The sequence below is a fragment of the Orbicella franksi genome, chromosome 12 (assembly GCF_964199315.1).
Source record: "Orbicella franksi chromosome 12, jaOrbFran1.1, whole genome shotgun sequence".
NCBI classification, from domain to species: domain Eukaryota; kingdom Metazoa; phylum Cnidaria; class Anthozoa; order Scleractinia; family Merulinidae; genus Orbicella; species Orbicella franksi.
The window spans coordinates 5,840,603-5,866,261 of NC_138156.1; the positions used below are offsets into that span (position 1 = coordinate 5,840,603).

Sequence of the window (25,659 nt, forward strand, 5' to 3'; positions counted from 1 at the left end):
TATTAACAATTTATTGATTAATTAATATTCTTCAAATAAAATGTTTAACCTCCACAGGATTTTAAGACCAAAGGTATTCAACCTTACGACCAAGGATGTTAAACATGACAATCTTTCATCCATTTCACCAGAATACAGGTAGTCTCATTTAGAAACTTAGATTGTCTTGAAATAGGTCCGCTAGGCGTACATATGGAACTAGCCTTAATTACTTACCCTTTACCCACGTTCAGTTTGGTTATAATTCAATCAATCATCTTTTATTCCTTAATGCACATTTTACAGTTGGACTGGTCCATGGATAGCTAGTGCTAGTCTAGGCGGGCTAGTCTATCAATAGTTACAAATGTTTATTATTACCATTCATTGAAAGTGTAATCTGTCCTGTGGATTTGCACACAATGTTCTGTTTTGGATGAAACTCTGCAAGAAATTTTACCATGCTCGTAAAAGGCATTACAAAAAACAAAAAATCAGTTGGGGGTATCTGCAAAACGATTGGCTACAGTATTCAATCAGAATGCATTGTATACCTGAGAGCCAATCATCGAGTCAGATAGCTTAAAAATACAGCTATTCGATCACAACACACATCATACTGTATATTTCAAATGTTATATATTTTTCTTTTTGCGCAAGTCTATCTTGGGATGATAAACTTATGAACGCAGCTTTGAAGTACATGTATGTAAATCATGGCAAAGACGAAATTTTATATATTTGTAATTGTGTAATGAATTTAAGGCAAATTTTATTAGTGACGGTCATAGAAAAGTCAACGTGGCATTGATTATTAGTTCGCGCTTCAGAACTGTTTATTTAAAACCAGTTTATTGTAGTCAGTTAAATTGCTGTAGTGTAACACAAACAATTATAGTAGATGCGTTTACGTTAAACAATTTGCATCTTATTTGTGTTTATTCTTCGTCTGGAATAAAGGTAAAACATTTTTGTTTTTGACACTTAAATAAAGGTTCTTATCTTGTTCTTTCAGGTATCAACGGTGGCTGGTTTCAAATGTTCAAGAAGGTGACTTTCCAAAGCATCATTTACACTGTTGAAAAAGTTCCTCTCACATTTTCGTTAACACGAGAGACAAACTCAAGTAAGTTATGTTGCTAACATTTACTGTAGATTTGATTATTTGATCAGCTATGCTGAATGTTACCTCAATCAGCGCGTTTAACTAACCTAAGTTTACCGGATTTAAAATCTGTGACAAAATTCTGTAGCCAGAATCAGTTAATGGGACGAAATAGTCCATGGGCCAGGACCCCAAAGATAACATTTCGGTACCACTCAGGGGGAGTAATGCTACTATATATTTTTGAAAACTGCAATTACTCTAGTTTCATATTATGCATGATAACAATGCTAAATGAGTAGCTTAATAGGATTTATCACGTGACAAAGTGACGTCACTCATTTCTGCAGAATCATCAGGATACAAGCAATGACTGCTTAAAAGTAGTATTTCCCTGCTCAATAACCATACATAAAGGGTACTTTATATGTGCAATGATGGAAATTTCTGCCAGATGAGTTTTTAAACCACTTAGTTAAAACTTACATGAGCTTTAAGGATTTTGTTTCCATGGCAACGCTGAAAAATATTTAAATTTTAACAAAAGAACTTTTAAGTATTTTGTTTAATGCGTTGATCTCGCAGAATTTTCACCAAACGAAAGCAGGAGAAAATAAGTGATTCACAACTAATGATTTGGTGAGATGCAATTGCTACCAAGACAGTCGTTCTCAATTAATACCTGTCGGCCATCTTGGATCCGCCATCTTCGCTGTTAAAACACTATTATTCTAAAGCAGAATGTGGCAAAAGTGTTTTGCACTCATTATGCATTAAAACAACTTTTGAAAAGCTCCCTTATGTTGAAGAAGCCCAAAAATTTATAAGAAATTGAGAAATATTGCCATAAAAAGAATGCATAATTTACGAGGAGGAGTAATGGTTTCACAATTTCCTCAACACCATCTTCTTAATCTAGCTTAACGGATTATTTCTAGTTATATTTAAAATGCCTTAATTTTCCTGATCCTCCTTGTCATCAGAGCATTGTTCATCAAGAATCTCCTCCTCCTCAGCACTATTAGGGAGTTTAAGAAAACCACGACGGCAACGAGAACGTCACCAAACAAAAGGTTTAATGAGCAAAACAATTAGAGACCTTAAGCAAACCACCACGGCAAAGGCAACGAGAACGTTACCAAACAAAAGATTTAATGACCAGAACAATGGCTGTGCAAGTGCGTTATAAATCTTTGTACATTTCTTTGCCGTCCTCTTCAAAATAACAACGTGAAATGACTAGGTTCTGCTTACTTTGGAGAACGCGAACGGCAGCGGCTAATGTTTCGTATTTTAATTTGGATTTCAACACCGGCATTACACATTTAGCTTGAGTAAGTTCTGGGACAGATAGATGCAACGAACAAATCTATACTGCTGCGAAATTCGAAGGTAAAATATAAAACTATTTTTTACTGGATGTCGTCTCTGGCGTCGCCGTCGTCATTACTTAAGGCCTCTATTGTTGCAGTCACGAAGGCGGCACATATCGGTGTATTAAAGGTCATTTGTAAGGCAGGTCGGCACGTGGACAGCTTGCATGATCTTGTACGATCTTGCACAAAAACAGGAGAGAAACTCAAGAACTGCAGGGCAGGGTTTGCCATTCATCCAATGATGGATAAGTTGCAGTACTCCTCGACCCATCTTTGACCAACTGGTGAAGGGACTTGAGGGCAGCTCTGTAAACTTCTCCAAATAGCTGCTTGCAATTGGTAGTTTGCTCTCAAGGAGTACATCCTTAAACAACAGAAACAATCTGCACAGGGAGGTAGCTGGTTCGAGTCAACTTTGCCTTGTTTGGCACAGAATATCCTACAACAAAGTCCAATGGCGTTACAGACTCCATACATAACCATGCGATAATAAAAAAAAAGCCTCAGACGTAATGCTCTGTATGTGCTGCATGGAGAAACACTCTGGTACCTGCTTCCTCGTGCGTCGACCTTAGTTGTTCCCTTGCTGTTACTCCGATTGAGGAGAGTTCATAGCAGTAATCCTCGGTCGTTACGAAGATTGTCTTTCCAGCGAACCTCTCTCTCTGTGCCTCTCATTTTGCCACTTTTCTGAAGTAAATTTGCTCAGGAGCGATTTATTCTTGGAATTGGACAAGAATGTCCGCCGTTGATGTATCTTGTAGTCTGCCTTGAAGTTTCTGACTTTATGCCCGCCTTCTGAGCCTCTCTTCTCTCTCTTGTAGTTTTTGATCGAATTATTTCTGTGAACGTCGAAGACCACGTCAATACGCTGGCTATCTGTTCCTTCATGCAAAACCATGGACATCATACCGTCAGCCAATTCAGCAAATGTTTTCTGGTCACCTCCTATCTCCTGGACCACAACAATTCCGTCAAAAATTCGCCCACACGGCTGAGGAATCATATCTGCTGCTGTCGTATTCTTCTGGCTGACTCCTTGGCAAGTGATGATTTGCTGGTTCTCTTCAGCAATCCCGGCATCAGCCGAGTCAAGGGCCCAAGGGCAAGGTCCGAGAAGGTGGTTCAGTACATCATTCATCTTCAACGTTCTGTTCTCAGCGGTAACGATCATTTGAGCAAACTGCGCACGATCTGCTTTAATGATTACTTCTTTGCTTGACCCTATTTGTCCTTTCATCTTCTTGTTTAACTGCCTGTCATGACAAAATGTCTTACAAACCGTCTCTCCGAAAGCCTCTGCCGGAAGCATGCAGATCATTCTCTATCTCAGGAGTTGCGAGGTTTTCGGTAGATAGACAACTAGGTCTTGCCTTTCTCCCTTAAAGGGATTGATCCAGCTTCCTTCGAGCATCGACATCATCAATTTCATGTCCTCTTCGTGTCGTGCGATCACCAGCGTTATATGGAGGTACAAGCGAGATCACTGGAGGATCAATGTTTCTTTTCCTTGTCCTAGCTTGCTCAGTTCCAGGGGGCGGAAGGAGATTCCGGGACCAAAATGCCTGGCTTAGACAGCAATAACATTTACTCGATGAGATGTTCCTGCGCCATGAAGCGTCTCTTCTATTCTATCAATATTATCCCACGCAAGCATAGCTTGAATATTTTTCAGCAAAGGAACATCATTATCAGGCGTCAAGGCCATTTTTTGTAGGCAAAGTGCTGTGTTTATTTCCTCGATTTGCGTATAGGCAATCCCATGCCCACATCGGCTTAACATCTGTATAAGTTCAACATTGCGGTTTGCAAAGTTTTTACTGCGTATGGTAATAGCATTTGCTTGGAAGGTTCTCCTCCAGTTATCCCGTATATATTGTCTTGCCCAAAAGAGTTCCCAACAGGGCAGCGGTAGCGATGAGGATATTCCATTAGTTAGACGAGTATATAAAAAGGCATCTAGTTCTGCTGGGAGATTGATTGCATTGTCACATAGTTTAGAAGATTTCGGTGGCCATGCCATTTCAGTATTATTTGAAGGAACTGCATTACAGATGTACAGTCCAACTTGCTATTTTCCTTGACCTTACATGGAGTCAGCCCTGTTGAATTGCTGAGATAAAGTTACCATCTCTCTGGCCAGTTGAGTATTTGAAAAATTTTTGGAAAGAACAAAAACTTTGTTATTGTTCGGGAGATCTTCAAATTGTAACAAGTCGCCGAAATCGTTTTCTAACTTTCTTCAGAAATGTCTTTTTAGTTGATTCGGATATTTCAGTAGCGCCCATTGATCGCATGGAGATTACTGCTTCTCTCTCAGATCAACCATCTAAATAAGCCTGGGACTTAATAAATCTGATCAAATAAACTCAAACAATTTGTCGTAAGCTTGAGACTCTATATCAAAAAAATTGGTTTTCATCCGAGTCCGGTTCACTGCTCTCCAAGTCAGTGTACTTGCTCGCTTTATCTGGTCAGGCACAATCTCAAAAGCACCGACCATGGTAACACGCTTCAGCTGCTACCAAATCACGACAGGCAAGGCCAATAAGCCTGCTATCGCCCGCAGCAATAGCAACTTTTCTAAAGCATCTAAATACAAGTCAACCTACCGAGTCAAAGGGATCGCGTGTTCTCGTACATGCAGTCTTATTTTCGCAAAAAGTGTACATTTTCGAGCAAGTTCCGCTCGTGCTTGGCTCTTGCCGACGAGATCTTTGCCCTTCGCTTTGCAAATTAAACTTCGAAATCTGTTTCGCGGCCGTTGTTTGAAAAATACTCTCCAACTAATCTCGCTTCATGCTAAAAAGACTACGACATTTCCTGTGATATATGACTTTGGGAATTTCTCCTTCCTTGGTATTCTCTGCCAATGAATAAAGCAATGGCCCGTGACTTTTAATTGTAGCCGCGTTCAATAAATATTTCAAAGAGTCGAATCTTTTTTTAAAATAGGAATAATTAGCAGACTTTTATCATATGAGCAGTGAATAATACAAGTTTTAAAAGCAGGTCTTCAGTTTGGTCTAGGAATAAAACAACAATTGAAACTGTACATAGCAGTCAAGTTTCCTTGAGTCGAACAGCGACTCTTGAATGTTTGTAAGTATTTTGTTCAGTGGGCATAAAAATACTAAGTGTTCCCTGTTTCTCTATATTACTTGATAAAAAGCGTCCAAACTGCGAAAATTTGGCAAGAACTTTGAAGTATTTACCATGCAGCGAGACCGTCATCTTAGACGTTACCCATGATGCTTTTCGAGTTTGAGCTGCTTGGTTTCATTTAAGTTTTTCTTTTTCAAATCAACTTATAAATTTAGTTTTTAACCAAAAATGTTAAGAAAAGCTGTTTACTGTACAATGTAGTAATTAATTAATATTATAAATAAAGAACGCATTTAAAATAACTGTTTTAATGTGAGCCTCGTTTCCATGTCATGGCAATATTTTTGAAAAAAAGAAGTAGGCAAAAAATACTGAAAGCTACTCTTTCACGATTGCTATCAAGTAAATTTGAAAAGTCCTTCATACAACCTTTCATCAGATATCACTCACATTTTCTCCCCCCGAATGGTACCGAGAACCTGCCCTAGCCCATGGACTAAAAACAGTCACCAGCTTGTTGTTTTAATGGAAAAAAATCTCGGTAAATAATTATGAGAGATTTCAGACTAATTATCAATGCAGGTTTGAGTCAGATTTCGAGATATGATGTTACATCAGGGTAGCAGGAGACTTGCTCCTTGAAAGATGGGTCACTCAGCCAAAGTTGTGCTGGCTGGCAAACCCAGGGGTCTCTCCCTTATAAGCCTAACCCTATGCCAAAAACGGGTTGTTACCTGTAGGTGTTATGATCGAAACTGCACGCACATCTAAAAGAAAATATTACTTTAAAGTACTTGCACAATGGTTGTAAGAAAATTGTTTGGTTGGTTGGCGTCTTTGCATTATCCGAAGATGCTGTAAATTGTCTTGTTACAAATCTTGTGCTGTTAAAATGACGAGAAATATCTCGGTAAAAAACTTTGTTAGAAATTTTGTTAGAGAGAAATGCAGAGAGATGGGTGTGAGAACTGACCTGCAAAGGAGTTGGGTTCTCCAAGTATATTTTCTCTCCGGCCCCTGTGTTTCTGCGTCCTCAACATAGTGTGGTTTTCACTTCAAAACAGTTCAAAATAGAAACTTGCCTGGTTTTGAAGTTAGACTGTCTGCATCAGCATGATACAAATTGATTGAATTGAGCTAGCGTTAGCACCAACCCGCTAAATGAAAAGGAGACACTGTTCAAATAATGTTCGTACCCTCCACACCTTTAAAAACCAAAGTTGTTCAACTTAACAAAGATGTTAAACGTGATAATAATTGGTCTCGCTACAATACGGGTGTGCCCCTTTAGATATCTTAAATGGCTCGAATAGGTCCAATATGCGTACATGTGGTACGACGTTCATTATACTTCAACGACGTTTGGTTTGGTTGTAACAGCGATCGGGATCCGATTTGGTCAGTGTTGGTTGAAATTGCAATTTAGTTTGAGAATTTTCAAAATAACATATCAGTGCTACTGTACATGGGTGGACTGGAGTACAATGTTCTGTTTTACAACCTCAGAACCATATGTAACATGTGTGACTGGCGGGATTCGCGCGCGAGTGATTTTTGGCGGCGGAACCGCCATTTTATTGATTTTGCAGGTAGCGTGAACCAACCTTAAAAGCTTTTTTGAGATTTTTTGTTAAACTTTACCGCTACATAATTCAAGTTGCAAAACGGCAGAGAAATTTCACTACTGAGAATAACGAAACCGGTCATTAGACCAACATTGCGACATTGGCTGAACTTTGCTGCGTATTTAGTATAAGAATATCGAATACATCGAGCTATAAAAGGTTTGGAACCATGAGGCAAGTTCGTTTGGCCAGGAGAAGTATCGGTTTTTTAATGGTTGAACGCAGATTACATTTTACGATAAATTCTTTGCTCTTTTTCCTTTAATGTAAGCGATCGGATTTTGCTCTGTAAAATTGATAAAATTGGTACATGAGGAAGGTTTGATCAATTAATTTCTGGTTTTAAAAAGGAAAAAAGTACTTCCGTACGCCAGGACCGGGACTCGAACTCGCGACTCTGTCTAGTCCCGGAGCGAGAGGCGCGCACCAAACCACTGCGCCAACTCGACTTGATACAATTTCGCGCGGAAAAATTGACTACATAAGCATACGAGTGGCGCGCACTAATGGTCAACGTGACGTACCTGAACAGCGCACACAATGTAATACTTTAGTGCTCAATTGTTTTTGTTTTGTTTTCGGGGGAAATTTTATCTCGCTAAAGATACAAACGTAAAATTTATGATCCTCAGCTTTGAAGTATTAAAACGGTGAACAAGCAAATAATTATAAATCTGTCATGTTTACAGTTATCGCAGCGTTCTGAGATAATAAAATCTAATTTTAGTAATCACTAGTGGTCGTAAAAAAAGATTAAAGGGGAGCTGATTATTTGCGAATTGGAAATATCTGTATATATATTTTAAAAAATAGCTTATTACCTTGTGAAAAAAAGCATGATGTGTTTATCGTAGAACGGAAGAACGGCACAATTTGCATCTTATTTGCGTTTATTCTTGCCTTATATTTTAATTTATACGGAAAGTTAACAGTGACAGTCGGATAAGATTAACTTCTTTTTATTACTTTTTGTTTCCCTTAGGCTTCAACAGCGAGCAGCTTCAAAGTTTGAGAAGATGGCTTTCAAGGACATCATGCACGCTGTCGAATGAATCCTCTGAACGCGATAGGCAAACTCGGGTAAGTCGTATTGTTTATATATTTGCTATACGTAATCTTATCTCGTTCATATCAAGGCATTCAACAAACTTAAGTTTAAGAGTGTGTAATGAATTTTACGTACAGAACTAGGCAGATGTTAAACGGTTGAAACCTTTTGTTGCATATTTGGCCGTTAACTTGATTAGACGTCAACAGTACTTTTTCAAACGTGAAGATGAAAGCAAATTTCGCTACGATCGATTTTGAATCGTGCCAGTTCAGGGACAGCTACATGCAGATTTACATGTGAAAGAAAATATTCTTTCTGAGAAATCGCGCAATGAGAGTATGGAAGTTCAAGTGAAAAAAACGTGTCTCGCTATAGTTGGTTTTGATTGTGCCGGTTTTGGTACATCAAGTACAAGTGCATGTAAAATTTGGAGATATTGTTTAAGTTTAAGTCATCGAAGGAATTGCATAAGTCTAAGTAGCTTCTAAGTTGTTACGATCATGTTCTTTTGGAATAATATTCTAAGTCTCTTAATTGGTGGGAAATATTTGTATGTTTTAAGTCACATTCTCTTCTATTTCAGATGCCTTTGAAATGACCAATGTGGGGAAAGGCGAAAGACAAAAGACAATCTTGCAAATGCGCTGCAAAAAATGAGTACCAGACAGGAAAATTCTCAACCTTGGAAGGAAAGCAAAAGTGTATGTAGAAGACCGCCACCTCCACGCCATCACCACTAACTAGCATTTCTTTTATACTTATAGTGAGGGTTTCGAGCTCTCGTCCTTGTGGTACAGCTTTGCATGCACGCATGCGCGTTTGATATCATATTTTATAATAAAATTTTTTCTAAGTCTTTTGGCGGGAAACGTTTGTATATGTAAAGTTCACTTGCGACCTCTTTCTTTCAGATGCCGTGAAAATGACAAGTTTTAAGAAGTCGCCAAAGAAAAATTGTCAACCTTGGAAGGAAGGCAAAAATTGATGTGGAACACCGCCACCTCCCCGCCACTACCACTAACTAGCATTTCTTTTATACTTATAGCAAGAGTTTGGTCCACCCATCCTTGTGGTACAGTAGCCTCTAATACGCATGCGTACTAGGGGAGTGTCCCAGTTACAAGAAACCTAATGTACTGTACGTCGTGACTGTAAGTAACTGATAACTTCGTGTCGGTTTAAGCCGAAGTTCAAACTTCGGGTTTCCCGACACGGAGGTATCAGTTACTTGTAAGTCGTGACTAAGTAACCGATAACTTCGTGTTGGGGAATCCGAAGTTTTTTCGGGTTACCCGACACGAAGTTATTAGTTACCTACAGTCACGACTTACAAGTAACTGATACCTCCGTGTCGGGAAACCCGAGGTTTGAACTTCGTTTTAAACCGACACGAACTTATAAGTTACTTACAGTCACGACGTACAGTACATTAGGTGTCTTGTAACTGGGACACTCACCTAGTACGCATGTGTATTAGAGGCTACTGTACCACAAGGATGGGTAGACCAAACTCTTGCTATAATTATAAAAGAAATGCTAGTTAGTGGTGGTGGCGCGGAGGTGGCGGTGTTCCACATCAATTTTTGCCTTCCTTCCAAGATTGAAAATTTTCTTGTCTATTACTCGTCATTTGTACGGCATCTGCAAAAGAGCCTTGTAACATGGTTTTCAGTAAACTGACACAAGTTTGTAACATGATAAAGTCAATTTATTTTGTAATACTACAGTAGACAAAAACCAATAAAGATTAAGATTACAGTACAAATCTTTCGCGTTCAATGAACAACAGTGTACACGTACACGCTAAGTCCGTAACTCTTCGTCTTCTTACCTCCGCCATATTCTGAAGATGTTATGATCATAATAAAACCTTCATTTACGAACCCTGTGTTATTTTCCTCTAATGGCTACAACCTTCTTGAGTTACCGCGATAATCACAATATGTGGAACTAGATTATGACCTAATGACCCGCGACAGAGTTATATTACTAAACCTTTGAGAAAAATAAAACAATTACATACCGTCGCTGTTTTCCTTCGACAACTACAAAGTTTACGAATAATTAATAGACTTGTAGAAGATTTAAAAATTCTTTCAACATATAACTGCCCCTAAGTCTAAATAAACTTAGAAACTTCTATTCGCGATTTGCTGCAAAAAGTAAGTACGAAAGATTGAAGGGTTTTAAGCTAGCCGCGCTGTACGTAAACAACAACAGTAACATGTAAATTATAATGATCACAGAATGACATTCGATAAAATTACCATTTGCATTGTTTTTGGAATAAACAATTTGAATGACTATGAACTTCGCGGATATTCCAGATCGTAAACATTAACTTTTGGTGAGAAAATGCGTCATCCTTTTCATTGCCGCGGCTTACAAACCAAATAAATTCATCGGCACAGGAGCAATTTTTGTCCCTACTCGATTGGGAACAGTGAAGTAAAGAAAATTGAAATTTTCTTTTTTCTTTCACAAGGAGCCATTGAAACTTGCAACGCAGGAAAAAAAAATTCGACACTAATTTTATCCTGCGAGTTTTCACCAGGCTAAAATGAAAGCCTATTTTTTTTCTTTGAGGTAGCCAGCCGGGTTTTTCCCCTTACGGTTTTCAAGTTTCCTTCTTTTGGTAGGTAATTCGACTATAGTGTCATGACTCCACCGAAATACTGTTTGCCACACAGTCCGATTGCAAAAACTATTTCTTAGAAGTAAGAGATATCTAACCTGTCACCGGTACATACACTATTCGGTAGACATATAAAACCTATCGACTAGTCACTCTCAGGCATCACCATGGTGTATGATCAATTCATCTTGAGGTTATTAACAGTCTACCCAGGCCTCAGCTGCTCTTCGTGACTGAAAAAGCGTCCCACCTGGAATAAATAAAAACAACTTCTCAGAACTCAGTTACAGCAATATTGCCTATCACTATTTTACCAATAATTTGTCGTTTCATTACGAACAAACAAAAGATGACACAAAAGGGACTGTGTCACAGTTGAGTTTGGTCTATATTATTTCGTTTAGCCAAATACTCGCTATGAAACACTATAGATCTAAACGCCATATATCTAACTTACAAAACCATAGCTTCATTACAAACAAATTCCTGGGCGTTATAATTAAAAGTGACAAACAAACGAGATTAAGTTTAAAAACTGTTCATGTCTAACAGTTTTTCAGAAACCCATATCGCAATCCGTTTCAATATAGGTTTTTGAGAAATTTCCTTTCGAAGGCACAATTCCATAGGCCTTTAAAACAGCGTTCTTATATTGTAATGTTGCTACTGACATCATTTCTTCACTGTCTTTAAATGGTTGTTTTTATATTTCACTCAATTTGGTGGCCATTTCTCGAATGTCAAAATTTGGCTTAGACTCGTGACACAGCTCCTTGAAGCACCATTCGGTAAATACTTCTTAATCTTAAAAATTCATTAAATACTGTAAATCCTCGAATTAGCGCCCCCCTGGAATAAGCGCAGCCTTCGAATAAGAGTCCCTCCTATCAGCCGAAATTTAAAATAAGCGCACCGCCCCCCTGGAATAAGCGCTCCCCTCCCCCCCCCCCCATTTTGTGGACGAGTAATGAGACAAAGGGTGTATACTTTTCGTCAAGTAGTATAAGATTTGTAAATTGTTTCAGTTTGTGAACACTTTTAGTGAACACGTTAAGTACTAACGGTGCCGCGATTTAAGCTTTAGGATAAGCTTTTTACGTCAATAAACAGCTTATGTTGGTGTTTACGCGCAGATGATATATTAAAAAAATGATCATGTCAGGCTACGATTTAGGAAAAATTAAATAAGCGCCTCCCCCCTCCAATAAGCGCCCCACTCGAATATGCGCCCCCCGTCTTCTCCTAAATTTGAAATAAGCGCCCGGGCGCTAATTCAAAGATTTACGGTATTTAAAAGAAGTAATAGCTTAACATGAAGGGTAGCACACACACGAGAGCTCGTTAGACGAAGCTCAAGACACCACAGTAAGACGTTATATTTCTGAAACCTCTATTTTCATTGGGCCGATGTAATCGCTGTACCCGCTTCCTCTCTTATTTTAAGGCTGATTGTATACTTGTGACTTTTTAGTGATCTATTGTCTTAAGAATAATGAATGAAGTAGCTTGTTCCGAGGGGAAGTGTGGAAGCTGTGTGCCGGAGAATGAATCACAACCAAAAACTAAAGTACTGGGCCATGCTTGCTTGTTGTGTATAATTTTGTTAAAAAAAAAAAAAACATAAAAAATAGTAACTGCCGCACACTAGCCGATTTTTTGTCGCGACTAACTACTGCGTTGACGCTTGGGGCCGAGTCATCCAAAATCAAGATGGTGCTTATTTCACTGACGTGACTCTCGTGACATTTCCTAATTGGTTGAAGAGCGTGCGAGCCCCGACCAATTGTCTTGGTCCACCGCACACTAGCTGACTAGGCTCGACAAGCCCCGATCATGTCGCAGAATTCCACCAGCCAGAAAAAGAAATGATGAAGGATGCAAAGATCTGTTGAAATACACACAGCAGATTAAAGGGTCCCTATGATCAAATTCTCGACATCCATTTTCGTACACAATGGGTCTTTCCTAATTATGTTGCCAAATTTCAATCTATTACGAACATGAGAACTCACTTTTTTGGACCTTTCCTTCCGAAAACTTGCGGCCGCAATTAACTTTCCTTGTTCCAAGTCTTGGTTGAGAATTGGAGTAAATGACGTCGTTTTCTCAAAAATACCGCAAGTGTTGAAATTATAATAACGATTAGCACAGCAATTCCCATAAAGAATAACGAAAACTTTGGCTTTTATATTCGTGCAATTTTTCTACACTAATTAACAATTAGATTATGAGCTCGAGATTTCTATGAGGTGATAGTTGATGAGGCCACATTATTGAACTTCAGGCTTTAACAAAATCGCACGTATTGAATTGCCCTTGGTAATTTGCAGTTGTTTGCGCGCGCGCACCCGGTTTTTCAATAATTTCAAGTTTTTAAAGTCAAGAAACCGTCAATTTCCTTTTTTTCAGTCGTCTCGGGAATTTAATTATCTATTTACATCTAAACTTTCTTCCAAAACTTCGGAAAAACGATAAAAAAAGTCGCATTTCGAGGACGATCGACAGCTACTGCACTCTAATGGCTGACACTCCAATAAGGTGTCTGTTATCCTTTATGATGGCTTCTGATCGACAAGTCTCTAGGAAAATTAATGTGAACAGAAACCTTTTTCGCGAATTACCTTATTATGGTGTAAATATTGCTGTCGCCCATGGCCTGTTCAATAACAATGCTTCAATCTCTCGCACACCTAATACTTGCCTTAAGAAATTGCACTGTATATATGATCTCGACCTTTTGTCTCTAAATACAGGCATAGATACTTCGATCAACCCCTATTCTAACATCCTCAATGAACACATTCGAAGTTTGTATTATTCCCCAAATAGATTTTATAACCACAAATGCTCTTTGCATAGCTCTCATTGTAAAAATGGCGGGTTCTCTATTTTCCACAATAATATTAGGAGCTTTAAAAGAAATCTTGAAAGTCTCCAAACTCACTTGCTTAGCGAATTAGATTTTCAGTTCAGTATAATTGTATTAACTGAAACCAGAATAACGAATTTAAAGGAAATTGATTTTAATCCAAACATTAGTGGCTATGTTTTTGAGTATGTCCCGACACCTCTGTCTGCTGGAGGTTTGGGAATTTACATCAATGAGAATCTTGATTACACCGTAGTTGAAAGAACGTCTAATCCGGTGTTCCAGGCTTAATGGATAGAAATTCTTGTTCCAAACAAAAAGAATGCTATTTGTGGCGTTTTGGACAGACAACACAATTCTCCGGAGAGTTTTCTTTCTTATTTTAATGAAACGGTTGAACGGTTTAATGTCTGAGAAAACTGTTTACATAGCTGGCGACTTCAACATCGACCTCCTCAAATCTGAAAGCTGCAATTATGCGCATAATTTTCTACTTTCGTTACAGAGCTATTCTTTTATCCCCTTAATAGATAAACCTACACGAGTTTACGGAAATTCCGCTACCCTAATTGATAACATACTCGTAAATAATACGACCAATCTCTTATCCTGTGGTAATATAATTTCAGATATCAGTGATCACTTTTCGCAGTTCTGTGTAATGTCAAATAACCTAATGAAAAGGAGTGTTAACGGATTTAAAAAGCCCGTGATTTTTCGCACTTTTCGGAAGTTGAATTTTTAGCGGAGGTCTCAAATATCAACTGGAATGAAATAATTTCTCCACCAAATATGAATACCAATAAATTGTTTTCAAAATTTTACAACAAACTCAACAAGACAGTTAACACCCACGAGCCTTTTAAAACTGTCTCAAAACGCAGAGCAAGACAACTTTCTAAAGCATGGATTACCAAGGGTAAAAGGAAATCAATCAAAATTAAGAACAGCCTATACCATTCTAACTTTAAAGATCAATATAGACTATATAGAAATAAAATTGCAACTCTAATTAGACTAAGTAAGAAACAATATTTCCATAACTATTTTCAATGGAATATTTCCAGCATGAAAAAGACCTGGGCAGGTATAAGTGAACTCCGGCATTAATCGCGGAAGGAAAAAAAAGGAAAAAATCCCTGCCTTACAGGATGAAAGCAGCGGTCGTTTAATTTACCATCAGAAGGAATTACCTTCCATTCTGAACAAACACTTTGTTTCATGTGGAGCAGCTTTAGCTGCTAAGCTACCCCACTCGGAACGCCATTTTTCGGAATTTCTTGTTAATAATCCAAAGACCTTTTATTTCGATTCTTTCACTCTTGGTTAAGTAGAATCGGAGATATCGCTATTACCTTCGAACAAGTCACATGGAGTTTGCTCGCGCCCCGTTCAGTAGTATTTCAAAAGTTGGAAAATGTTTTATTAGTCAACCACTAATGGAAATAATGAATGCTTCGATCCTTGAGGGAACCTTTCCTAGTAAAAAAGCTAGCTAAAGTGGTCCCTGTCTTCAAAAGTGGTCAGGATACCGACCCCAATAATTATCGTCCTATATCGCTGCTCTCTATATTCAACAGAATCCTTGAAAGACTAATGTACAAGCGTTTAAAATCGTTCTTTGAGATAAATCGTCTGTTTTATGAGCCACAGTACGGTTTTAGAGAGAAACACTCCACACAGCATGCATTAATTGATACAGTAAATAGGATCCAAAACAACATGGACAATGGGATGTTCTCTACTGGAGTGTTTATCGATCTGAAAAAGGCGTTTGACACGGTTGATCATGAAATTCTATTAGATAAGTAGTACCGCTATGGAATCAGGGGAATTATACTAGAATGGTTCTCATCCTATCTTAAGGGAAGATCCCAAGTAACCCCAATCGATGGGCATGTCTCACCTAAAGAACTAAATCCTTGTGGCGTCCCCCAGGGGTCTGTGTTGGGTCCTCTCTTACTTCTTATTTATATCATAAATCTTCTGATAAATTAAATTTCTTTCTTTCTTGCGGACGACACCACTATCCTATTTGCTCGCAAAAATTTAAAAGTACTTGAACAGGTAGTTAACTCAGAGTTGAGTAAAGTTTCAGAGTGATTAATTCTAAATAAGCTTACTCTATCTTTTGTCCGAGCCAGAAGAAGATTAATAAGGAAATTAGTATCAAAATGTATGATAACAGTGCCAATGAGTTCTGTTCTCTAGATCGTAAAGATTTTGTGAAATTTCTGGGAATTCTTCTTGATTGTAACCAAAGTGGAAGCACCATATCGACTTTATCTCATTGAAAATAAGTAAGACTATTGGAATTCTAGCCAGACTAAGACACTTTGTTCCAACTGAAACCCTTTTAATGATTTATCGCTCGCTTATTCTCTCATATTTATCCTATGGGATTTGTGTATGGGGTCGGGCAGCGAAGTCATACATTGGCAAACTACTTGTTCTCCAAAAACGAGCTCTTCGACTGATTTATTTTGCGTCCAGTGATGCTCATGCTATTCCTCTTTTCATTCAATCAAAGATTTTACCTGTAAATATGATATATTTTGACGCGATTGTGAATCTCATGCATGATATTTGGAAAAAAATAGCCCCTTCGCCTATCAGAGCTCTTTTCACTAGGTCAAATGAAATTCATGGGTACAACACAAGGCATGCCGCAAAAGGGAATTATCTTCGGAAAGAATTTAAGTCGGAAATTTTCAAACGCTCTTTTTCAAGAACTGGAGCGATATTATGGAATCAAATTTCTCCAGACTGGGGAGATTTATCTAAACCAATCTTTAAGAAAAAAATTCGTAGATTTTTATTCGAGACTCTTTCAGATAGGGATGACTCTGTTGAAGTCGACACCCTGACTCAAGTTGTTAAATTTAGTTCCTGATTAATTTCAACCCATAGTTTAGTTTATCTCTAGAAAATCACAGCTCCTAGTGTCAATCAAAATATTTAAGTATACTTGTATTAAACGGTTTTGTAAATCCTCCTATAAGTAGTTGCATAACAATCTTATTTATGTATTAATGGTCTAGTATCAATATAGATGTGGCCCGCCTAGATTAGCCCAGGCTATCTGCGGGTTCGCGCTGTTACTACTGTCAAGCTTTTTTAACTTAATGTGCATATATTTCTGTAAAATTGTAAATATGCAAGTCATAATAAAGTTGTTGTTGTTGTTGTTGTATAGTATACGAGTAGCTCAGCCAATCAGATTGCAGCATTTGCATTAGTATACTAGTAGAATTCTACTACTTGTTATTATAATTTTAACCTGTGTGGTATTTTTGAGTAAATGACGTCATTTACTCAAATTCTCGACCAAGACTTGGAACAAGGAAAATTAATGGCGGCCGTAAATTCTCGGAAATGATTCTGTCGTTTACACTGTCGGGTGCACCGAATCTCTCATGCGCTTACGTGTATATAACATAGTCCCCTTCATGTCGATAAACGATCGGAAGTGTCACGAAAGGCGACGACCAGGAACCATTTCCAATCGTACTTTTTTTGAAAGCCGCAAAATTTTGTTAAATTGCAAACGCATAATTTAGGCCAAAATTCATCCTTGGTTCTGAATTTAAAACTTTCAAGATATCAATGACATATTCACAAAAAATCTTGCAGCATTCAAATGCTAAATAGGCAGAAGCTGTGATATTTGATGAATTATTTGTGTCACCAACCAGATGCGTACTGCGTGGTTTAGTGGAGATCACTGTCGCTTTACAATCCGGAATTCAAGACGGTCACAGGTTCAAATACAACACGGATCTTTTATTTTTTCCTTTTTCTTTCCTTTTTATATTTTTTTTTTTTTTTTTTTTTTTCAATGGAAGCGCTTGTTTACCTTTTGTACCCCTTTCAAAATTGAGATAGAATTAAAAAAAAAAATCATAAAAATAAACAAACAAAGAGGGACTGTCCGTGGTTGACTAGTAATTTCTCGGACTGACTACAAGTCAACTCAGTCAGAGCGGTAAATCAGCATTGAGATGAAGGTATGAATAATTCCACCGGATTAAATTTATAATTATTTGACAGCAGCTAAGCAAGGTTACCAAAATATCCACCTTGGAAGACTATTATTTTTTGTGTTCACAGAAGGAGCCATAGTTCTTAAATTATTTCAAAACGTTTATAACATTCTCAAACGGCAATCGCGGCGTTTGCTTTGTCACGTGACCACAAGTGACCAAGGCCCTATAGAACAATGAAGGCACGGGCAAAGAAAATTTACATTTTGATCAACCGAAACAAACGAACAATTTTCCTCTTACTCTCGCAACATTTTCGCAACGAAATATAAAACACTTTTTTCGTGTTTCTATCAAATTACAGAAACACTTGTGAAGTTTGACGAACACGAAAAAGACGTGGAAACATTCGCTTGTGCCTCGCGTTCCCATAACTCGAAAAAACAAGGGGATTGTTTTTATATTTTGATTAGTTTTTCACGCATTTTCTCCTGAGTTATGTTATCATAAGAAAAGTGAATGAAAACGAGATTCAATCGCAGCTAATCCGCTGAAAAATTATTATAGTTATTTACTCCACCCTCCCGAAAAGAATCAGCGAACGACAGAAAATTCTACCTAAAGGGCCCTAGTCAGACACACCTAAATGTTTTTGTTCACATGCGAGCGTTCGGCTATTATATTTTACTCGGAGCATGTCGAAACGAAGGAAATCACAGTGAAACAACTAAAGATAATTAAACAGACCCAATATAGCTCCTTTCAATGTAGATTAATCGAAAAATAGTATGGAATTTAGAAAGCTGTGCCAGTTGTCAAGAGTGCGCTCATATCCAACTTCAGGAGGATAATTAAGAATCTGAGCCAGCTTACGTTTTGTGCACAAGACCACGTGTTTACCTGGTTCCTGGACTGCGATAAGATCATCCATCTTGAATGATGGTGAATGTGTTCATCCTCTTCTTGCTTTGTCCTGATTTGTCTCCACCTCACAAAGAGAAAGACCAGAAAGATTAAGATCAAATGATTAATAGACCCTTTGAATAAATGGCGCCCACATTTAAATAACAATACTTATACATCCTTAGCCTCACATTCATGTAAAAAAATCCTTTGTCTTGAAACATGAGTACGAGGTTAAGGATGTATAAACTATTGTCATTCAAATTTAGGCGCCATTTACGCAAAGGATCTATGGCTGGCATGGTGTGCTAAATGGTTCCTAACCCAAGGAACCTGGCCAGTGTACTCTGGTAAGACACTTTACTCTCAGAAAGCAGCTGTCTCAGCCTAGGAGTATAAATGGGTAACTACATTTCTGTTCTAACCTCCTACGTAGACAATCTTTGGGCTCTTCACAGAATCTGAATTTGCTGGGTGGAAGCAACCCTTTTACAAGTCAGTTCTTACACCCATCTCTTGCAAAAGCCCAAATCCATTCGATAGTCCAGGTTCCAAAACAAGTCCTTATTTTGTATCTTTTTCGTGGGACCAAGTCTTTGCATCACAGATCAAGAAACTCAGGAAGAGAATTTGCTGGGTGAAACCAACTCTTTTACAGGTCAGTCTTTACACCCATCTCCTGTACAAAGCTCAAGATCCATTCAGTGCATGAAGACAGTCCAGACTCCAATACAAGTTCTTATTTTTCACCTGTTTCTTATGGGACCAAGTCTGGGCCTCACAGATCACGAAACTCAGGAAGAGAATTTGCTGGGTGGAACCAACCCTTTTACAGGTCAGTTCTTTTACCCAAGAAATCTCTTGTACAAAGCTCAACTGATCCATTCAGCACATGCAGACAGTCCAGGTTCCAAAACAAGTTCTCATTTTTCACCTTTTTTGTGGGACCAAGCCTCTACATCACAGATCAAGAAAGTGAGGTCCAAGAGAATTTAGGTGGAACCAACCCTTTTACAAGTCGGTTCTTACACCCATCTCTTGTTCAAAGTTCAAGATCCATTCACCCTATGAAGACAGTCCAGGTTCCAAAACAAGCCCTAATTTTTCAACTTTTTTGTGGGACTAAGTCTCTGCCTCACAGATCAAAAAACTCAGGAAGAGAATTTGCTCGGTGGAACCACCCTTTTACAGGTCAGTTCTAACACCCATCTCTTGTACAAAGCTCAAGATCCATTCAGCACATGCAGACAGTCCAGGCTCCAAAAAAGGAGTCTTATCTTGTAACTTGTTTTTTTTTTTTGTGCGTGTGTGTGTGTGTGACCAATTCTTTGCTTCACCAATCAAAAAATTCAGAAAGAGAATTTGCTGGGTAGAACCAATCCCAATCTGGGCCAGTTCTTTCATTATACACATATTTCTTGTTCAAAAGGTCCATTTGGTACATGCAAATCATCCAAGTTCCTAAACAAGTTTCTTAGATAATATCTTGTTAGTGTGATTCTGATGTTAGACTAATCTTTTTTGTCATATTGTACATCTAGAACTGAAATGTTCCCAGTAACCTCTGTGATCACTGGCCAATATATGCACTTACCATACTGCTGTCTGATAGTCCAGCTCAGTGATCGTTAAGATACGATGCTTAATTTGAGTCTCCAGAAATGTTAGGGGTCTTCATGTAAGTCCCAATCCCTCTCCTCTTATCTTCCCAGTGTTGCAGATGACCCTTGATCAAACAAAAAACAACATTAGTTTTAAAGGTCAAACTGATTGATTTGCCTAATATATCAAGTTAAATTGAAGCACACAGGTGTGCACCTAAAAAAACATAGCTATCTGGTTCAGCCAATTCCCATTTAACAATTATAATATTATTACCCTGGGAACTCAATGTTTGTTTTAGTATTGTCTCATAACCCCCAGACTGATCTATTTAACTTTAGAACCAATAGAACTTTAACCATTGACAGTTTTGCTTCAGTTGTCCATATAATCTAAATTATGTAAGTCAAATTATTCTTGCATTTTGATTAGTTCTTACTTTTGATTGAATGGGCCTATTAAAACACTTCTTAGCTTCTCCAGTGGTTAAAACGGATTCCATGTTGCCATGTGCTTGTTCAGTAAAAGATCACAGAAGACATCAAAATGTGGTAAGAACATCAGTGACACACTCAATTATCGTCTCGTGCACCATATATTTTTTACCGCATTTTGATCTCATCTGCGATCTACTACTGAACAGATGCACAGCAACATGGAATCTATTTGTTAACCCTTTGAGCCCCAATTACACACATATGCGTAATTAATGGTTGTGCTCTTTGTATCACTTGTGACATCATCAATTTCAATGTCATCAGATATTCTTGATAAGCAGATAGTAGACTAGGCTAGGCCTTTCCGTACAATGGTCAGGTTTAGATATCGATGACATTCTGACATCGCAAATCGAAAAACAATGTTTAACTTATCAGTTTTGGTGCAAAAACGGTGGTAAAATGGTCCACTAAGCCTATGATTGATCAAGGTCCATTTCTAGGCTTCGCCCGTAATTAACATCCAACTTTTCACGGCAGCCAGAAAGAACATGCAATGCAAACAGTAGCCGAGTAAAAGGGCCGAGAAAAAAAGAAAGGAAAGGGGCAACAAACAATATTGAGAACGGTTAATGGCAAAAAAAAGTCCAAATTTTGGCTTATGCGCATGCCCGGAGTTGAAATATTGCTCAATTTTGTACGTAATCCTCGAAAAATCTCTCCTTTTGGTAAAAAAAGCTCTCTTAGCAAAACTTACTAAGCTTGTTTAGTGTCATGGCAGCCAAAAACCCTGACTAAACAGTTAAAAACGGTATTTTTGGCGAAAGTTTGGTATCAAAGGGTTAAATTGGCAATTTTAAAGATCAAGATTTCTCTTAATTTTCAGATAGACCACGTTGAGACCTTACAAAAAAAATATGAAAAAAAAAATTAATTGGAAAATATTGATTCTTTGACACAAAGTCATTATTAAGCTCTAACAGACAGCAGTGTCACCATAGTCATCAAGTTGCCACACGGTTGTCGCCTGAAGCAGGGGTGTCTGGAAAATCTGAATAGCGAATAGTCATGAATAGCGAACAGCGAATAGTTCCGAATAATGAATAGCAAATAGTACGAACAGTGCGAATAGTCTCAAATAGTGCAAATAGTGGCGAACAGTCTCGAATAGTGGCAAATTGTAGCAAATAGGGTACCCAGTATCTTGCAGTCAACCTTGCAGAAACATAGGATGGGATTTTCCCGCTAAAAAGCACAGATGCTTAACAGGACAAAAGGTGTTTCTAAACGTAATTTCTTCTGTTTTAACCACTGCAAAAGCGTAATTACATCTATATTAGGTTATCCTTGTGTTTTCTGTTTTCTTAATGTCAGCGATGGACAGCCCTAGCCTGAGTCTGGAGAAGAAAAGGTAATAAATTCACAGAAATTCTGTTGCTTATTTGGATAATTAATTAATGCAGGATATTAGATCTAAAGTGGTGACTATTGACGACTATTCGTCACTATTCGCCACAATTCGTACTATTCAAGACTATTCGCACTATTTGGGACTATTCGCTATTTGCAACTATTTGCTATTCGCAATTCGGGTTTTCCAGACACCCCCTGAAGCAGTGACCAGGAAACAAGCACAAAGTGTTTGTTGTTGAGAAATTTTTAGTTTTGTATTGGATCTTCTGCCTGTAGTTTGAGTAGCTGTGCATTTGGAAAGTTTTAGCTAATATTTTTCATGCCATCAAACTGTACTTCCAGGGCTGTGCTCTAGAAGTGCCCAGGTGCCACAGGTGACTAACTTCTGCCTTTGGGCAACTGGAAAAACTTACTTTTTTCATATAAGCTGAAGTGCTGGGCACCTCTAGGCCCCTAGTAATTTTTCTTGGACCACAGCAATGACTTTTAAAATAAATCCATATAGAATTGGGGCTAAGCTTATTCCTATTGCTAAAATTAAAACATCTACTAAAGTTTATTTGTATCATAGTAAACTTAAACAAGGTGCTTAATGATCGGAGAACTTATCACTTCTTCACTAAAAGTCTGCTTTCCTAGCTGGTTCTACAACTACATGTAAGCCAAGCTTGTGTTGTATTGCTTCAGGAGAAAATGGCATTTGGATGTTTAGACAAACAAAGTCCTAAAACCTAAGGAGGGAGATAACACGTACAAGGGTGAAGTTACTGAAAAAAAGAAGACGCTTTTGGTTCCTGCCATTTTGAATTCTTCCACAGTTTAGAGTAGTCTGCATGTAGCTGTACCAACCCTTGTAGGGTAATTTTGATTGAATGTTGATCACTGATATCCTTCGACACTCAGTGTATGACATCTGCAGATTGCAGACTGTAGACAGCAGACTGTAGACTGGAGATTTTTAATCCAATATTGTACTTTCATTTCTTTTACCGAAAGCTAACTGAAAACAAGCTAACCTGAGCACTATTCAGGCTAAACTGAGCGCTATTTAGGGCTAAGTGTAGTCTGCAACTGAGGTCTGGAAATATTATACACTGGTTGACACTCTATTGTGGTTGCCTTTGGTACACATGATCATGGTGTATGACATTTGCAGACTGCAAACTGCAGAATTTTTAACTAATGCAGCTATCAGTGTTATGCCCGAGGGGGGAACCAAGGGACGAGGTGGGCACTTTGAATGTCTGTGTGCACCCCACGTGGGGAATTTTAGCAAACTTTGACATAAATGTTGGCCCCGGGATCGGGAAGTTTGAACAATGCTAAAAAATGCTGGCCCCAGGGTCGGGAAGTTTGAACAATGTTAAAATGACGAAAGCGACAAGGGTTTTGAATGCGGGGAGCTTGAACACAAGTGTTCCACCATCTTGAAAGTACCCAGAATTCCCAGGAGTTCGAGCATGTTTTCCACGCTAAGATAAATTCCAGTTGCAATAAACTGGAAGAACGAAAGGTAAAATTAAACTTTTTAAATTCACTGAAGAGTACTGCACTTTGTTGAAACTACAGCAAGAGGGCCAATAATGGCTTGAAGAATGAACCAAGATGAACTTTAACGTTCATAATTGAAATTTTTAGATTCTATGAAAAACTAGAATGACAGTACATGTTGACTCTAGAATAGTGAGTGGTAATATTTTGGGGCTTGTGAATTCATCAGCTGAGTGCAAATTATTAAAGAAAACAAAGTCAAATTGAAGCTTGTTTTCGCAGCTTTATTAGTATATAAATTTTATACATAAAGAGAGCAGAGCCTCCCCACTGCCTTTCACTGGAGCAGCATGATCAATGAAAAAGTCTTGTCAAATGCAAGCACATATTCTTTACTTCAGATGGCTTGAAATTCTCGGTCTGGTGGGTAACTTAGAACTCAAAACCTTTTCCCAAGGTGAGGAACTTTGAATTGAAATCTTATCCCAAGGGTTAGGAAGTTTGATTCCAAATTTTTGTTTCTGATCAAAGTCCCCACCCTATCCCGTGGCTTTCACCCCCCCCCCCCCCCCTCAGGCATAACATTGATAGCTGCATAATACAACTATGTTCCATTTTTGAAAGCAAAACGTAAACACTGTAAACAGGCTAATGTGAGGACTATTCAGGCTAACCTGAGTAATATTCAGACTAACCGGAGTGCCATTTAGCTTTAAATGTAGTCTGCAGTCTGCAGTCTGCAAATCAAATACACCAACATGATCCAAACAAGAGCCTCTTTTGCTTCCCTTTATAAATTATCTAATAACCAAGAGTCTGTACAAAATACGACCTGTAGCAGATCCAAACAGAGGAACAAGTGACAATTCTGATTTTAAAAGTCAAATATTACAGCTTTATTAGGTAACTTAAAAGTTACCTAATCAGCTTGATGTAAACAGACTCATCTCTAATGGGGACATCTCAACAAATACTGCGCTTAAGGTTTGTTGGTTTATTTATCCCTGATAACGCAGAATAATCTCTGATGGGCACAAATGTCACGTTCACGTCCTGTCTTATTACCTAGTCTGGTAGCTCTCAGTTAAATATCAAAGGTAGTTAAAAAGCATACCTTATACGTCCATTCTTCCGGAGGTCTTCAAACACAACATCTCCTCATTCCACGATATGGCTTCAACATGCAAAAAAAAAAACTGAAAAAGTAAAGAAATTTAGCTTATGCCTCAGATCAGGTAACATCAACGCACTGATGCAAGCCTTTGGACAAACCTTTGAAATTACGGTAAACACAATTTTCCACTATTTACCTTTCACACGTGCAAGATGGCGGAGACGAACTGCGCCCGCAAAGATCAGAGGGAAAAAGCGGTTGGAAGACGGAAAGGAGAGGGAGAGGAGAGGGAGAGGGGCTGTCTGCGCAGCACGTGGAGGAGGTGGGGCCGGGGAGGGCAAGCCGTGCCCAAAAACTGTGGATCACCAAATTCCACCATTATCAAAGAGTTTAAGATTTAGTTATTCAACAAGACACAAAAAACTTCGGCTCATCCTCTTGCGAACATTATAAATGTAGAACGCTTGTAGACTGCTTGTTTGTTTGATTTTAGGAAACTGTTGAAAGGAATACCATGAAAGTGCCAGCATCAAGTTTTGCGGCGCGTTTTTTTCTTCCCCTAATAGGTTCAGATCTTGGGGAAAAAAATAAATGACCTTTTCAGTGTTTGCTGGGTTACATGGTATCCGCGCAGAGGCAACCGCATTCACAGGCTAGCTGCAATCCTGTTCACCTCCGGTATTCAGCCGCCTCCGTAAACCCACTAGATTGCGAATGTCAATTTTTCTCTATCAATCCGTTGAACAAAATTAACGGTACGACATGTGCGAACCACGAGTACAGTACCAGCTCCCACTAGCCCTCACCTCTCGACAACGGCCACTTTAAAAAACATAGCCTCCCTACAATTTTGGGCATAGATGGTCCCATACATACAGTCCCATGCATCTCGGGTGCGAACAGATGATCCCATAGTTCTCGGGCCAAGAGGAAGAACTAGAATACACATACTCCTAAAAACTCTATACCCC

At 38.5% G+C, this 25,659-nt stretch overlaps 2 long non-coding RNA genes across 3 annotated transcripts; one reads left to right on the forward strand and one right to left on the reverse strand.

The window, feature by feature from the left end:
• Positions 1-1,077: 1,077 nt before the first annotated feature.
• On the forward strand, positions 1,078-9,478 carry LOC145462722 (uncharacterized). 2 transcript variants are annotated; one of them, XR_014041243.1, is made up of 3 exons: positions 1,078-1,105; positions 8,173-8,270; positions 8,825-9,478. It is a non-coding gene; the product is annotated as an uncharacterized LOC145462722 (long non-coding RNA). The 2 variants fall into 2 exon arrangements; XR_014041242.1 differs by lacking the exon at positions 1,078-1,105 and adding an exon at positions 6,768-6,842.
• Positions 9,479-9,483: 5 nt separating this feature from the next.
• Positions 9,484-21,730, reverse strand: LOC145462723 (uncharacterized). The gene is made up of 3 exons (XR_014041244.1): positions 20,226-21,730; positions 18,629-18,716; positions 9,484-11,126 (listed from the first exon to the last, which is right to left on the reverse strand). It is a non-coding gene; the product is annotated as an uncharacterized LOC145462723 (long non-coding RNA).
• Positions 21,731-25,659: the final 3,929 nt, after the last annotated feature.